Source organism: Balaenoptera musculus, chromosome 15, assembly GCF_009873245.2.
Source record: "Balaenoptera musculus isolate JJ_BM4_2016_0621 chromosome 15, mBalMus1.pri.v3, whole genome shotgun sequence".
Taxonomy (NCBI): Eukaryota; Metazoa; Chordata; class Mammalia; order Artiodactyla; family Balaenopteridae; genus Balaenoptera; species Balaenoptera musculus.
Genome location: NC_045799.1, coordinates 22,473,978 through 22,492,798, shown reverse-complemented (window position 1 = coordinate 22,492,798; position 18,821 = coordinate 22,473,978).

The window sequence follows — 18,821 nt, the reverse complement described above, 5'->3', positions numbered from 1 at the left end:
TGGTCCTCAAATGTTGGCTAAGGTCAAGCCCTGAAATAAAGCTTTGATCCTCCTTAGAAGAGATCTCTTCTTAAAGAAAGGTAGCATGTAATAACTTCTCTTCTATCATTGACCTAAAGGTAGGGCCTGAGAGTTATGTAAACATTGTGGAGGAGCATTACAGGGGGAAGACTGGGAGTTACTCATGCTTTTAATCAATTGTCTTATTTTTGGAATCTACCTAGATGTCTCTGCATGCGAGAGTCAGTGTTTTTTACTTTAGTTTGGTCTTCCAATTACCTGCATCAGAATCACTACAAAAATTGAGAGGCTTAAAGGCTATTCCAACATTTCACTCCCTACTCTGGTATTTCCACTCTGTGAATAAAACAAAGTAGATGATCCTAAAGGACTCCTAAAGGGAAGGACAGAAAGGCAACGTGGGATGCTGTAAAGGCTCATAGCTGGGGAAATAGATTGTAGAATCTGTCACAGTCACTCCTGGGATAAAATTAGGAAATTCCTATATCTACTTACCCTTGTTTTTTTTCTCTGAATTCCTGAAGAGTAAATGAAATACTTTGAGAAGCTCTTCATTGTGAAAGAAGTGTTTCAAAAATGCTTTTGGACTGCTGCAAATTTTTTTTTAAATTAATTAATTTATTTATGGCTGTGTTGGGTCTTCGTTTCTGTGCGAGGGCTTTCTCTAGTTGTGGCAAGCAGGGGCCACTCTTCATCGCGGTGCGCGGGCCTCTCAGTATCGCGGCCTCTCTTGTTGCGGACCACAGGCTCCAGACGCACAGGCTCAGTAATTGTGGCTCACGGGCCCAGTCGCTCCGCGGCATGTGGGATCTTCCCAGACCAGGGCTCGAACCCGTGTGCCCTGCATTGGCAGGCAGATTCTCAACCACTGTGCCACCAGGGAAGCCCTGCAAATTTTTAAGTGTGCTAGGAATTAGGAAAACACACACATTGGCCTATAAGCCAATGGTTCACAAATTTTAGTGTGAAAAATATCAACTGGAGGGGCTTCCCTGGTGGCGCAGTGGTTGAGAATCTGCCTGCCAATGCAGGGGACACGGGTTCGGGCCCTGGTCTGGGAGGATCCCACATGCCGCGGAGCGACTGGGCCCGTGAGCCACAACTACTGAGCCTGAGCGTCTGGAGCCTCTGCTCCGCAGCAGGAGAGGCTGCGATGGTGAGAGGCCCGCGCACCGCGATGAAGAGTGGCCCCCGCTCGCCACAACTGGAGAGGGCCCTCGCACAGAGACGAAGACCCAACACAGCCAAAAATAAACATAATAAATAAATAATAAATAAAAATTAAAAAAAAAATCAACTGGAGAGTTTGTAAAAAATATGGAACAGGACTCACCTCCAGTGATACTGATTCTGTGATGTGACATGGTTTTTGTTTGACCATCATCCCTTTGAGAATGAACATTCACCAAGCTGCTTCATACCTTCCTTGCATTTATTTTTGCTATTCCTTCTGTCTAGAATGTCTTTTACACTCCCCCATCCCACTGTCTACTTGGCCAATTTACACTAGAAACTCAGCTTGGGACAGCCCGTCTTTCAGAAATCCTTCCCCCATCCTTCATCAAATTGAGTCCCGTCCCCTCATAGGGGCTTCCACAGAAGTCTTTTATATTGCTTTGGAATCCTGTTATTTGTCTATGTCTGCTACCAGACTCTGTGCTGCTTAAGGGCAGGGTCCATGTCCTGTCCATCATTTCCCCATCTACATGTACATAGTAGATGATCTGAACAGACTCCTAAGAGCGATCACCCAATCTGCATGTAAATCAACTAACGTCTTCAGGTAAATAACCAAAAATATAATCAGAATGAAGTTTCCTAAGTCCTTTCCATTTCTAACAGATTCCACACTTCTCATATGATCTAAAGCTGTAGTTTTCAAAGTTCTCCAAGAGCTAGAACAAACCCCAAAAATAAAATAATGCTAAAATTACATTTAAAACAACTGGATATATTTAATATTTTGTACCAAATCATATATTTTACATAACACTCTAGTGTAGGTAAGCTGAGGTAAGTAGTAAAGATGTAAAAACAATGTATCAGAGAAATACACAAAAGTAAGAACATTTAAAAAAAAATCTATATTAACTCATTTTTCCCCTGGATGGGTAAAAGTCCTCCTTTATTTGATTTAGTGGTTAAAATGTCTAAGTTCAGCTTACAGAAAACATCAGCGCTACACCAAGACGTTATATGAGAACCATTCATTGAAACCAGTTTCAAACAGTTTTCAAACAGTTTAAAGCTGAGAATCTTTAGCAAGTGGTGTTGGGAAAGCTGGACAGCTGCATGTAAATCAATGAATTTAGAACACTCCCTCATACCATACAAAAAAATAAACTCAAAATGGCTTAAAACTTAAATATGATAGGACACCATAAAACTCCTAGAAGAGGACATAAGTAAAACATTCTTTGACATAAATCATAGCAATATTCCCTTACAGCAGTAACCCAAGGCAAAAGTATATAAAAGCAAAAATAAACAAATGGGACCTAATCAAACTTAAAAGCTGTAGCACAGCAAAGGAAACCATAAACAAAACAAAAAGAAAACCTACAGACTGGGAGAAAATATTTGCAAATGATGCAACCAACAAGGGCTTAATTTCCAGAATATACAAATAGCTCATACAGCTCAGTACCAAAAATCAAACAACCCAATCAAAAGATGGGCAGAAGACCTAAATAGACATTTATCCAAAGAAGACATACAGATGGCCAACAGGCACATCAACAGATGCTCAACATTTCTAATTATTAGAGAAATGCAAATCAAAACTATAATGAGGTATCACCTCACACCTACTGGTCAGAATAGCCATCATCAAAAAGTCTACAAATAATAAATGCTGGAGAGAGTGTGGAGAAAAGGGAACCCTCCTTCACTGTTGGTAGGAATGTAAACTGGTGCAGTCACTATGGGAAACCATATGGAGGTTCCTTAAAAACTAAAAATAGAGTTACCATATGATCCAGTGATCCCACTCCTGAGCATATATCTGGAAAAGACAAAAACTCTAATTTAGAAAGATACATGCACCCCAATGTTCATAGCAGCACTATTTACAATAGCCAAGACATGGAAGCAACCTAAGTGTCTATCAACAGATGAATGAATAAAGAAGATGTGGTATTTATATACAATGGAATATTAGTCAGCCATAAACAAGAATGAGGGTTTCCCTGGTGGTGCTGTGGTTAAGAATCCACCTGCCAATGCAGGGGACACGGGTTCAAGCCCTGGTCATGAAGATCTCACATGTCGTGGAGCTACTAAGTCTGTGTGCCACAACTACTGAGCCCACGGGCCACAACTACTGAGCCTGCGAGTCACAACTACTGAAGCCCATGCACCTAGAGCCTGTGCTCTGCAACAAGAGAAGCCACCACAATGAGAAGCCTGCGCACCGCAACGAAGAGTAGCCCCCGTTTGCTGCCACTAGAGAAAGCCTGCGTGCAGCAACGAAGAACCAATGCAGCCAAAAATAAATAAATTAAAAAAAAAAAAGAATGAAATATTGCCATTTTCAGCAACATGGGTGGACCTAAAAATTATCATACTATGTGAAGTAAGTCAGACAGAGAAAGACAAATATTACATGATATCACTTATATATTGAATCTAAAAAAAAGATACAAATGAACTTATTTACAAAATAGAAATAGACTCACAGACACTGAAAACAAACTTATGGTTACCAAAGGGGAAAGTGAGGGGGGAGGGATAAATTAGGAGTTTGGGATTAACAGATACACACTACTATATATAAAATAGATAAATAACAGGGACTGACTATATAGCACAGGGAACTCTATCCAATATTTTGGAATAACCTATTATGGAAAAGAATCTGAAAATGAATATGTGTGTGTGTGTGTGTATGTATAAACTGAATCACTGAATACCTGAAGCTAACACAATGTTGTAAATCAACTATACTTTAAAAAAAAAAAAAAAAAAGCTGAGAAATCTTTCCTTCAATACGATAATTACCCAGAATCACAGTGCTATATAAAGCAGGTAAATAGAAGGGCTTGAGGCCTCACTGCCTTCCCCATAAGGCATTTCCTGGAACTTCCAAGGTGGCTCCAATTCAAAACCACTAATCTAAAAGAAGCTTCTTGTTTGTTCCTCTCTATGATTCTGTTCCTATTTATGTATATATTTATACTTTCTTTTTTATGTATACAGTTATTTTTTGGCTAAATCTTTCTCAAGTGCTTTGTAGATATCATGACATTCACCTCTAAATCTCTGTCTCTTAAATTATCTGTCTCCTAAGAATAAAGACACTTTTCTATATATCTATATTATCATTTCACACCTAAGAAAATTATGTTAATTTAGTAATCTAGTATAGAGTCTATATTTAAATCTCCTCAGAATTTTCTTTTACAGCTTTTGTTTTTCTTCCAGGATCCAATCAAAGTCATGTATTGTATTTGGTTATGTCTCTTTAGTGTCTTTTTACCTAGAACGGTGCCCTCAGCACAATTTTTTCTTTCATGACATTAACGTTTTTGAAGAGTTCAGTCCAACTATCTTGTAAAATGTTCTTCATTCTGGATTTTCTAGATTGTTTCCTTATTTTATGCATTATATTCTGATTTATATTGAAGGCATCTGTCTGTATCTTATAAGAACATCATTAGATTTTTGAGGGCAACCACGTTCCACAATATTCAGAGCTGTATCACACACCCCAATTTAAGCCAGAGGCTGTATCAGATTCTGTTACTTGTCATACGGTACTGGGTGACACAGAAGGTGGCTGATCAGTATATCTGTATACTTGGGCCTGGAGATAAACATACTCACAGTATTTATGATTTGCTGGCAGACTCTAGGCTGGCTGATTATGGATAGCGGGGCACAGATAACTCCCATAATTTCTGGCACCTGAAGAAAGGAAAGAAATCACTAAGACCTTAATGCTGTAGGACACTGATAGTTACTGAGGCTACTGTGGTTATTTTTAAAAGATCCTCGGGGAGACTTTTAAAACAGAATGTTTATTATTTTTTAAAAGTGTATTATTATCAAAACTACTTAAAATATACCTGTATGAATGTATATGCATATAAAAGGATTTGGAAGAACATACATATATATATATACATATATACAAAGATATTAATGTCTTTGAGTGATGGGATATTTATTTTTTGGCTTATATATTTTTTCTAATTTTTCCTTAAAGATTATGTATTGGTTTTTTTTCTTAATATTTATTTATTTATTTGGCTGCTCTGGGTCTTAGTTGCGGCACGTGGGATCTTCGTTTTGGCATGTGGGATCTTCAGTTGCGGCACACGGGATCTAGTTCCCTGACCAGGGATCCAACCCAGGCCCCCAGCATTGGGAGCCTGGAGTCTTAACCACTGGACCACCAGGGAAGTCCCTGTATTCGTTTTATAATAAGACAAACTAATGAAAGTGTTGGAAGGAAGCTGGGTTTTTTCCACTCTGACTCTGAGAATGGCAGAGGAGTCATACACGCCTTCCACCTGGAGATGTTTATCATGTTCAGGTAAAGTGAGCAGGAGCCACAGGGCTTTGGTCCATTTCTCTGCTTGGACTGCTCTTCCTGCTCATAGACCCGTGGCTTCAGGTCTCTGTGGAAATGTCACCTTCTCAGAGAGGCGGTCCTTAGCAGCCTCATATAAAATGGCCATCATTACCATCAGCTGCCAGAAACCAGTTTGCGTATGGGCAGGTGATGCAATTTTGGTCAATGAAACATGAGGGAAAATCTACCAGGGCTTCTGGGAAAGATCTTTCTCTCTGATTAAAGGTAAGGCAACCTCTCTCTTCTTTGCTGGGTAGTCTTATCTGATCATAAAGTTTGAAATTGTGGTGACTATCATATGACTATATGAACAGGTAAAGCTGGAATGATGGAAAACCCCTTGCCTCTCTGATAACATTGTTGAGTTGCTGAACCAATCCTAGAAAATATACTCTACTTCCAGACTTCTTAATGTATGAGATGATAAACCCTTTGTTTAAGTGTCTGACAATTGATTTTTTTTTTTTTTTACAACTGAAAGCACCTAAATGATACAAGTGCCCATTTCACCACAGTACTCATCTTTTTGCATCTTTGCTATTTTAATAGGTTAAAAAATGGGTTTTCATCATTTTAAAATTATTTTTTATTTTTATCAAAGTGCAACATGCACACAATTTAAAAAGTCCAGTGGTATTTCAAGGCTCTCTCCTGCCTATTCCCCAGGTCCACTCTCCAGAGACAACTACTTTCATCCATTTACCTCTTCCAGTATGTCCTTCCATATTTTTAGATGATATAACCATATTGTTATTTCTTCATGTATCAATTTTAGACACATTTAAATAACTTCTCCTGATTTTAAGTTTACAAAGTTGGCTTCCTTCTAGGATCACTGATGGCTTGATTTTTTAAAGATTATATACCTCTAACCTGAATGAGGATCTAAATTGGAGTTACCATTCTCATATGTGTTTCCTCCCAGAAAAACTATATTCTTTTGGAAAATATGGACCACACCTTAGATTTTTAAAAATTGCCCTCCCTAGTTGCATACACAGTGGTTGTTAATTATATGCTTGGTGAATGAATGATTGTTCAACATTGACCAAACACACTAAGGCTTTGACCCTGGTCCCCTTCAGTAGTTGTTCTCAGCTGAATAGGAGCAGCAGGAGAGACCTCAGCATCTGTAGAAGGGGAGAGTTCTTGCCAGCATTTTAAACCCAGGAAATGATCACTGAGCTGTTTACCTTCTCAAACCAGGACTCCGCATTCTTCACCAATGTTATCAGCAATTCCCCCGCTAACTGCTGGGTGCAGGGATGTTTCAGGTTTTTCAGGCCATCCAATGTAGTCATTACAAACTGGCAGAGCTCATTTGAATTGAGAAAAACTTTGAAGACCTGAGATGATTTAGGGAAAATGAACTTTAAAGACACACGGTATGACAGAAAGAGTCCTGAACAAGGAATAGATTCTAAGTCAACAATCAGAGAAGCATACAAACCTGTACAGGGCTATTTACTTCTATACTGTTTACAAAAGTGAAAAACTCAAAGCAACCCAAATGTCCCATGCTAGGGACTATGCATGGTCTTTTACAGCTCTGACTTTTAGAAAGAAGCTTGAGGGACTTCCCTGGCAGTGGTTAGGACTCTGTGCTTCCACTGCAGGGGGCACGGGTTCAATCCCTGGTTGGGGAACTAAGATCCCACAAGGTGAGCGGTGAGGCCAAAAAAAAAAAAAAGCTTGATTACTGAGATCCTCAGGAAGAGTGACATGTGACACTTTTATAGGAATAGGAATTAAGGAAAGGCCCTAATGCTATACGGCTGACAGGGACCCACGCCTAGCTAAAATACTTTGCCTGGAGATAATATATTAAAAGAATGTGTCATTCTGCTTTTCACTGTACTTGGCAGTGTATAAAGTCTTTCACATAATTATAATAGGTATAATCTACTGGGCACTTACTATGTGACAGGCACTAAGCAAAACATTTTCTATACTGTATCTCATTTAACTCTTATAACAATTGAATTATCCCAATTTTTACAGATCCTCATCATACAGTTAAGGAAACTGATGTAAAGACAATTTAAATTACCTGAAACCTTTGACCCTACATGAGTAAGATCTGTAAGTTTTTTCCTGTATCACCTAACATAGTGCCTGGTCCCTAATAGATGCTTAATATTTGTGGGATATTGAATAAATACCTTAATTAATTAAAAAGTGTAAGGCTTGTTGGATCAACTACACCCTCTTTAAGTTCCTTTTTGTGACAAGGGTTTACATTTGCAAGAGGCTGGCTAGGGTTAGGACAGCAATCAGTGAGAGCAGAGCTTGACTGAAGAGATATCCAAACAGTGATACTGGCCTCACTGACAGGCTGACATAAACCACTAAACTCACAGGGCAAGGTGTGTAAGAGTCATAGCCATGGTGCCTCGTCTCCAAACTATGAAATATTCAGAGAGCAAATTCTCTGGGCAATCGTGTATGTTTAGTTTTATAAGAAGTTAACGGAACTCTTCCCAGCGTGGTTTTACCATTTCACTTTCCCATGAACAAATGTATGAGACTTCTGGTTGTCTCCCGTCCTCTCCAACATTTCAAGCTGTCTGTCTTTATAATTTTAGCCATTCTGATTACCTGGGCAATTTTGAAAGGACAACTGTAGAACCGTTTAATACTGTAGAGTTCTAGGAGTTCTCGACATTTTTTCATTGTTCTTTTCAAGCTTTGGTGCTTTTTCTTGTCATGAGTGATATCTGAGAAAAAACATAAAATATTATACTTTCTGGCTTATTTCTTTTTTCTTGATTTCGCAAGTCTGGTTGATCTCCAGGTTGAAGTGAATCCCTAGTCTCACTCTTGTCTTTTTCACTTGAATAAAAATGCCTGGGGGAAGGAGTGTGTGTTTATCTGATATGTTTCCCCTCTGTGGTACAGCAATATATAAAAAGAGCTGAAAAAAAAGAAAAGAGCTTTTTGTAAGAGCAGAACTTCTGAGTGATTTGGGAGTATAATAAACAAGGCAAGCTAAACCATTCATTTCCCCATTGGTGATGACTTTTGAGCAGTCTCCCTATGAAGCTTGGATCCCCATAAAAAATTACATGATTTTGTACTGTCTGATAATTCTGCTATCAGAAATCTCCATATGTCTAGTTTTGCTGGTTACTGAGTCTGCCCAGACTTCCTCACAGTGCCTTGTTTTCCTCATGTTTTACTGTGACTCATGTTCACTGGAAATTTATCTATAGGAAGTATTTGAGCCCTTGGTTAAGGATACCATCTCTCCAACTATAAGCTCTTTGGGGGAAGGGACCTTGCCTGTCTTGCTCACCAGTGCATCCTTCGAACGAGAAGTGCTTCATAAATATTTGTTGAATGAACAACCAGTCGTATTTCCATGGCTATATGTCTTGGTAGACAAAGCTCATACTCAGAGCTGCCCAGAGATGATACTGCTGCTTTGGGAAGAACAGAGCTTTCTTATCCTTGGTATGAGTGAGCCCAGGCAGGGCAACTCCTTGGTGGGGATAGAGGAGACTAAGACTCAAACACGGGGGGGATGCTGGGTTAGATATCTTCTGAAGTCTCTTCCAATTGTGGGGGGTCAGTGATTCACTCCTGGACCACAGTGGCCCTTGCTCTGTTTTTCAAACTCCCCAAGCTCATACCTGCTGAGCGCCCTTGTTCATGCTGTTCCTTCGGCCTAATATGCTCTTCTTATCACTTCACTTGGCTAAATGTCCCTTATTTTTTAAGTTATCTTCAGAAAAGCCTTTTCTGAACCCCACAACTAGATTTGACTCTTACTCATGGCCTCTGTAATTTCCCTTCATAGCAGCCATCTTTGTTTATAAGAAGAGTTATCTGTTGATACTTTGATTGTCTGACTCCCGCACTAGACTATGTGTTACGTAAGGACCGGACCACTTATTTTCTGGTTACTATTAGATCTGAGTAAGCACTCAGTAAACATTTATGGGATAAACAAATAAATTCAGGCCCAAATGATGGCAAGAACTTCTACTTCCGACCAAACTAATCATTCCAGCTTGTCCACAGGGCCACGTGTTTACTACTCCAACTCCATGGCCGCGCAGGTGGCTGACACTGCTGGGTCTGATCCAGTGTTATGCTTCGAATTATTAAGTCGGTGTTGCTCTATCTTTGCCTATGGAGTATGTACCTTTCTCTTTATGTACTACTGTAAAAGTCTTTCTAGAATGTGGGAAGTGAGTGCACAAGGAGGGCCGGTGCTCGTGTTGTGCTGGAGAATTAACTCAGGGCCTTGCTGCCTTCAGCATGCCTTACACTTCAGTCTCAGGATAATATGCAGCAGGTAGTGCGTGCCCTCTGCAGCCTCCTCGGCCACCTCTTTCACTGGGTCCCCACACAGTAGGACCGTCAGAGCCACTAGGTGCCCAAGTCTTTGGAATCGCAGTGGAAGCTAGTAAGGAAGCAAAAGAAAAATGCCATTAGAATACAGGTGCATTTGGTGCCTTAGATTTAAGTTGTTGAGAAGTAATTCCACTTGCACCCCCTACTCAAGAGAAGTGCAAGGGTCACAACCAGCCCTTGGATCTCCCAGGTTAACAGTTAACATGTGTAGATACAATATATCCAGCAGATGGTATTAAATAGGACAAATTCCAACTTAAGTAAGCAATCTGAAAAATGAAAAAGCTTTGTATATAAAGATGTTCATACTAGCACTGTTTTTAAAGACCACATATTCAAAATAATTGCCAATAGTAACAAGAACTATGAATACAACCATTATGAATCAAGTATCCCAAGAATTCATGATAAGTTAGGAAAATGTGCTAGTTTGCTAAGTGAAAAAGTTAGATGCAAAGTTAAGATATACCATTTAACAATATTTTAAAATTTTATTTATTAATATTTTACCCTATTATGGAAAAAAAACTAAGGTAGCTGGCAAAAACCTACCAGAAAAAGAAATATAATTTAAAATAGGGCTTCCCTGGTGGCACAATGGTTAAGAATCCGCCTGTCAATGCAAGGCACATGGGTTCGAGCCCTGGTCTGGGAAGATCCCACATGCCGCGGAGCAACTAAGCCCGTGTGCCACAACTACTGAGCCTGCGATCTAGAGCCCGCAAGCCACAATACTGAAGCCCGCGTGCCATAACAACTGAAGCTCACATGCCTAGAGCCTGTGCTCCGCAACAAGAGAAGCCACCGCAATGAGAAGCCTGTGCACCACAACAAAGAGTAGACCCCTCTCGTTGCAACTAGAGAAAGCCCGTGCGCAGCAACAAAGACCCAACGCAGCCAAAAATAAAATAATTAATTAATTTAAAAAAAAGTAAAATAGTGAAAAAGTGGGACGAATAAAAAAATGAAGGCAGAAAAGATAAATGAAGTTAAGGATTTTGTTAGTGTGCAGAATGCATAATCATTATTTGCTGGAGCTAGGCCACAGAGCTAGGCTCTGAACTTCCTCAGGGCTCATGCAGAGGTACACACATATGATTCGCATTGCCCATAAAGTAAGAAGCAAATAGCCATGCAGAGGAGGCGCAACTGTTCCTAGGACTGAAGCAGAAATTTCTTCTGTGGCTTTTCAGAAAAATATATTGAGATATTGTGAACAACAGCTTCTACAACCTATTTACAGTAAACACAGCAACACATACACAAAGCTGTGTAACATCTTTCATTCTCTGATAATACGTTCATTCATTCAGTCAATCAACAAACACTGAGTGTCAATTATGAGCCAGGTACTGGTTATGACTATGGCCCTTATGGATAAGGCACTTCGACTGGCACTGGGGATACAAGCAGTGAACAAAAGCTAACATCTCTTTTCATGAAGGTGACATTCTAGTTGGAGGAACAGAAAATAAAAAAATTAAGAAGTAAAATTCATTATGCATCAAATGGTGATAAACGTTACGATGCAGAAAAATGCAGGGGACAAGGATAGGAACTGCTATTTTATTTTATTTTTTTATTTTTAAAAAAATATTTATTTATTTATTTTGGCTGCGCCAGGTCTTAGTTGCAGCATGCGGGATCTTTAGTTGCAGCAAGTGGACCTCTTAGTTGTGGCACGCAGACTCTTAGTTGCAGCATGCATGCGGGATCTAGTTCCCCGACCAGGGATTGAGCCCCCTGCACTGGAAGTGCAGAGTCTTACCCACTGGACCACCAGGGAAGTCCCCAGAAATTGCTATTTTAGAATGTCAGGGAAGACCTCCCTAATGTTGAAAGGAGGGATTGAGCCACACAGATAGACATCTGGGAGAAAAGCATTCCAGGCAGAGAGAATAACAAGCGCAAAGAGAAGGGAGTGTGTCTGGTGCTTCTGAGGAACAAGAAGGCTTGGTTGGCTGGAGTAAAGTAATTGAGAGTGAAAGAAATAGGAGGCAGATGAGGATGAGGCCAGATGGCTTAGAAACTTACAAAACGTTGTAAGGATTTTGGATTTTATTCTGTGTGAGATGGGAAGCCATTGGAGGGTTTTGAGCAGACAAAGGACACAAGTGACTTACACTTATTCAATAAATATTAAATTGAACATCTACTGAGTGGCAGATTCTGTGCTGGAATAAGTCAGGGGTGTAGACAGGCAGGAAGAGCTAGATCACACAAGACCTTGTATTCTAAGAACAGATGGAAATCATTGGATCAAAAGAGTGACATGGAGATAGTCTCAACCACCAGAGGGTAGACAGCAGAAGCAAGAAAAACTATAATCCTGCAGCCTGTGGAACAAAAACCACATTCACAGAAAGACAGACAAGATGAAAAGGCAGAGGGCTATATACCAGATGAAGGAACAAGATAAAACCCCAGAAAAACAACTAAATGAAGTGGAGATAGGCAACCTTCCAGAAAAAGAATTCAGAATAATGATAGTGAAGATGATCCAGGACGTCGGAATAAGAATGGAGGCAAAGATTGAGAAGATGCAAGAAATGTTTAACAGACCTAGAAGAATTAAAGAACAAAACAAACAGAGATGAACAATACAATAACTGACATGAAAACTACACTAGAAGGAATCAATAGCAGAATAACTGAGGCAGAAGAACGGATAAGCGACCTGGAAGACAGAATGGTGGAATTCACTGGTGCGGAACAGACTAAAGAAAAAAGAATGAAAAGAAATGAAGACAGCCTAAGAGACCTCTGGGACAACATTAAACGCAACAACATTTGCATTATATGGGTCCCAGAAGGAGAAGAGAGAGAGAAAGGACCAGAGAAAATATTTGAAGAGATTATAGTCGAAAACTTCCCTAACATGGGAAAGGAAATAGCCACCCAAGTCCAGGAAGCACAGAGAGTCCCATACAGGATAAACCCAAGGAGAAACATGCCGAGACACATAGTAATCAAATTGGCAAAAATTAAAGACAAAGAAAAATTATTGAAAGCAGCAAGGGAAAAACGACAAATAACATACAAGGGAACTCCCATAAGGTTAACAGCTGATTTCTCAGCAGAAACTCTACAAGCCAGAAGGGAGTGGCATGATATACTTCAAGTGATGAAAGGGAAGAACCTACAACCAAGAGTACTCTACCCGGCAAGGATCTCATTCAGATTCGATGGAGAAATCCAAAGCTTTACAGACAAGCAAAAGCTAAGAGAATTCAGCACCACCAAACCAGCTCTACAACAAATGCTAAAGGAACTTCTCTAAGTGGGAGACACACGAGAAGAAAAGCACCTACAAAAACAAACCCAAAACAATTAAGAAAATGGTCATAGGAACATACATATTGATAATTACCTTAAACGTGAATGGATTAAATGCTCCAACCAAAAGACACAGGCTTGCTGAATGGATACAAAAACAAGACCCATCTATATGCTGTCTACAAGAGACCCACTTCAGACCTAGGGACACGTACAGACTGAAAGTGAGGGGATGGAAAAAGATATTCCATGCAAATGGAAATCAAAAGAAAGCCGGAGTAGCTATACTCATATCAGATAAAATAGACTTTAAAATAAAGAATGTTACATGAGACAAGGAAGGACACTACATAATGATCAAGGGATCAATCCAAGAAGAAGATATAACAATTATAAAGATATATGCATCCAACATAGGAGCACCTCGATACATAAGGCAACTGCTAACAGCTATAAAAGAGGAAATCGACAGTAACACAATAATAGTGGGGGACTTTGACACCTCACTTACACCAATGGACAGATCATCCAAAATGAAAATAAATAAGGAAACAGAAGCTTTAAATGACACAATAGACCAGATAGATTTAATTGATATTTATAGGATATTCCATCCAAAAACAGCAGATTACACTTTCTTCTCAAGTGCGCACGGAACATTCTCCAGGATAGATCACATCTTGGGTCACAAATCAAGCCTCAGTAAAATTAAGAAAATTGAAATCGCATCAAGCATCTTTTCTGACCACAACGCTATGAGATTAGAAATAAATTACAGGGGAAAAAACGTAAAAAACACAAACACATGGAGGCTAAACAATACGTTACTAAATAACCAAGAGATCACTGAAGAAATCAAAGAGGAAATCAAAAAATACCTAGAGACAAATGACAATGAAAACACGACGATCCAAAACCTATGGGATGCAGCAAAAGCAGTTCTAAGAGGGAAGTTTATAGCTATACAAGCCTACCTCAAGAAACAAGAAAAATCTCAAGTAAACAATCTAACCTTACACCTAAAGTAAGTAGAGAAAGAAGAACAAACAAAACCCAAAGTTAGCAGAAGGAAAGAAATCATAAAGATCAGAGTGGAAATAAATGAAATAGAAACAAAGAAAACAATAGCAAAGATCAATAAAACTAAAAGCTGGTTCTTTGAGAAGATAAACAAAATTGATAAGCCATTAGCCAGACTCATCAAGAAAAAGAGGGAGAGGACTCAAATCAATAAAATCAGAAATGAAAAAGGAGAAGTTACAACAGACACTGCAGAAGCACAAAGCATCCTAAGAGACTACTACGAGCAACTCTATGCCAATAAAATGGAGAATCTGGAAGAAATGGACAAATTTTTAGAAAGGTATAACCTTCCAAGACTGAACCAGGAAGAAATGGAAAATATGAACAGACCAATCACAAGTAATGAAATTGAAACTGTGATTAAAAATCTTCCAACAAACAAAAGCCCAGGACCACAGGTGAATTCTATCAAACATTTAGAGAAGAGCTAACACCCATCCTTCTCAAACTCTTCCAAAAAATTGCAGAGGAAGGAACACTCCCAAACTCATTCTATGAGGCCACCACCCCCTGATACCAAAACCAGACAAAGATACTACAAAAAAAGAAAATTACAGACCAATATCACTGATGAATATAGATGCAAAAATCCTCAACAAAATACTAGCAAACAGAATCCAACAGCACATTAAAAGGATCATACACCACGATCAAGTGGGATTTATCCCAGGGATGCAAGGATTCTTCAATATACGCAAATCAAACAATGTGATACACCATATTAAAAAATTGAAAAATAAAAACCATATGATCATCTCAATAGATGCAGAAAAAGCTTTTGACAAAATTCAACACCCATTTATGATAAAAACTCTCCACAAAGTGGGCACAGAGGGAACCTACCTCAACATAATAAAGGCCATATACGACAAACCCACAGCAAACATCATTCTCAATGGTGAAAAACTGGAAGCATTTCCTCTAAGATCAGGAACGAGACAAGGAGGTCCACTCTCACCACTATTATTCAACATAGTTTTGGAAGTCCTAGCCATGGCAATCAGAGAAGAAAAAGAAATAAAAGGAATAGAAATTGGAAAAGAAGAAGTAAAACTGTCACTGTTTGCAGATGACATGATATTATACATAGGGAATCCTAAAGGTGCCACCAGAAAACTACTAGAGCTAATCAATGAATTTGGTAAAGTTGCAGGATACAAAATTAATGCACAGAAATCTCTTGCATTCCTATACACTAATGATGAAAAATCTGAAAGAGAAATTATGGAAACATCCCCATTTACCACTGCAACAAAAAGAATAAAATACCTCGGAATAAACCTACCTAGGGAGACAAAAGACCTGTATGCAGAAAACTATAAGACACTGATGAAAGAAATTAAAGATGATACCAACAGGTGGAGAGATATATCATGTTCTTGGATTGGAAGAATTAATATTGTGAAAATGACTATACTACCCAAAGCAATCTACAGATACAATGCAATCCCTATCAAATTACCAATGACATTTTTTACGGAACTAGAACAAATCATCTTAAAATTTGTAAGGAGACACAAAAGACCCTGAATAGCCAAAGAAGTCTTGAGGGAAGAAAACGGAGCTGGAGGAATCAGACTCCCTGACTTCAGACTCTACTACAAAGCTACAGTAATCAAGACAATATGGTACTGGCACAAAAACAAAAACATAGATCAATGGAACAAGACAGAAAGCCCAGAGATAAACCCACTCACCTATGGTCAACCAATCTATGACAAAGGAGGCAAAGATATACAATGGAGAAAAGAGAGTCTCTTCAATAAGTGGTGCTGGGAAAACTGGACAGCTACATGTAAAAGAATGAAATTAGAACACTCCCTAACACCATACACAAAAATAAACTCAAAATGGATTCGAGACCTAAATGTAAGACCGGACACTATAAAACTCTTAGAGGAAAACATAGGAAGAACACTCTTTGACATAAATCACAGCAAGATCTTTTTTGATCCACCTCCTAGAGTAATGGAGATAAAACCAAAAATAAACAAATGGGACCTAATGAAACTTCAAAGCTTTTGCAGAGCAAAGGAAACCATAAACAAGACGAAAAGACAACCCTCAGAATGGGAGAAAATATTTGCAAACGAATCAACGGACAAAGGATTAATCTCCAAAATATATAAACAGCTCATTCAGCTCAATATTAAAGAAACAAACAATCCAATCCAAAAATGGGCAGAACACCTAAACAGACATTTCTCCAAAGAAGACATACAGATGGCCAAGAAGCACATGAAAAGATGCTCAACATCACTAATTATTAGAGAAATGCAAATCAAAACTACAATGAGGTATCACCTCACACCAGTTAGAATGGGCATCATCAGAAAATCTATAAACAACAAATGCTGGAGAGGGTGTGGAGAAAAGGGAACACTCTTGCACTGTTGGTGGGAATGTAAATTGATACAGCCACTATGGAGAACAGTATGGAGGTTCCTTAAAAAACTAAAAATAGATTTACCATATGATCCAGCAATCCCACTACTGGGCGTATACCCAGAGAAAACCATAATTCAAAAAGACACATGCACCCCAATGTTCATTGTAGCACTATTTACAATAGCCAGGACATGGAAGCAACCTAAATGCCCATCGACAGACGAATGGATAAAGAAGATGTGGTACATATACACAATGGAATATTACTCAGCCAGAAAAAGGAACGAAATTGAATCATTTGTAGAGACGTGGATGGATCTAGAGACTGTCATACAGAGTGAAGTAAGTCAGAAAGAGAAAAACAAATATTGTATATTAATGCATACATGTGGAACCTAGAAAAATGGTACAGATGAGCCGGTTTGCAGGGCAGAAGTTGAGACACAGATGTAGAGAACAGACATATGGACACCAAGGGGGGAAAACTGCGGTGGAGTGGGGATGGTGGTGTGCTGAATTGGGCGATTGGGATTGACATGTATACACTGATGTGTATAAACATGATGACTAATAAGAACCTGCAGTATAAAAAAACAAAAAACAACAACAACAAAAAAGAGTGACATGGGTTTTAAGAAGATAACTCTTATGGCTACATGTAGAGAAAAAATTGGAAGGAACTGAGTGGAAGACCCCATCCCAACACATTCATGCAGAAAAAAGTACTCAGAAGGAATAAATAAAAATGTTAACAGGGGCTATCTCCAGATGACAAGATAGTTTCTCTTCCTTCTAGTTTTAAACTTTTTAATTTTCTCTAATGAGCCTATTTATATTCATAATATTAAAAAATCTCAAACCTTATTAAGACAGAAAAGGTTATTGGAGAATTATGTTCTTAGTCTGACCACTAAGTAGTTCTTTAATGTTCTCTTTCTCAATTCTTTATCTTTTTAGGCTTATTTGAGAATATAAAAAGAGTAGGTGACCCAGAGAATATACATTTGTCAAAACTATACACTTACATTAGGTGGATTTCATTGTATATAAATTTTAATATATAAATTATAACTCAATAAAGTTGATTTAAGAAAAACTATGGACCTTCCTCGGACTGCACCACACAAAATTCTGCATACAACGTTCTAGATGTTCACAGACCCCAATGGCACCTAAGTTAAGCACCCTTATGTTAGCAATTCTCCCCAGGAAGAAAATGTTAAGGAAGATCTGCAGGGCCTAGAGAGAGATTATGTATAGGAAGGAGTCTTTTGAAACTCTTGTCTTTAATCTGCAGCCAAAATTAGAGGTTGAGGAAGAAGGAGGCATTGTTGATAACAATAGGGTAGTCAGTGAGGACAGAATAAGGTAGTCAGTGATGGCCACAAGTCACTTGCTAACACTGACTAAACAGAGAAAAAGGGAAGTAGCATAGTTTGAGGGACTGAGCTTCAATAAGGAGGTGGAAAGTTTGGATATGCTTTCAATGGGAGAAATAAGAAAGTTAGTGGAATGCTGTCCTTTTAAACATGACTGTTAGAATATTTATATCAAGGGCAAATTCTCTAAGGAATTCTGGCATAAAGACCTAGTATTCCTACCCCCCAACTTCTCTTCCAATTCCTGGGCCTTATTATGCAGATTGGAGAAATGATGGATAGAGAACAGAAGAGGCTCCAGTGCCTAGAAGATCTACTGGGGAAAGAAGAACGAGATTTGCGGATGAAAACAGAAACAGATCAGGAGGGAGGATCCTAGTTTTGGGGAATTCTTTTTAGGAGTTATGGGAGAAGATTCAGAACAAGTGAGAAGTGAGAGAGTGAAAGAGGGAAATGAGGGGATTTAAAGAGAGGTACAATAGAACTATTTTCTTTGAGATGCTGGGAGATATATATTTATTTATTTTAACATCTTTATTGGAGTATAATTGCTTTACAATGGTGTGTTAGTTTCTGCTTTATAACAAAGTGACTCAGCTATACGTATACATATACCTGCATATCTCCTCCCTCTTGTGGCTCCCTCCCACGTTCCCTATCCCACCCCTCCAGGTGGTCACAAAGCACCGAGCTGATCTGATGCTGGGAGATATTTAAATTGATTCACACACTTATATTTG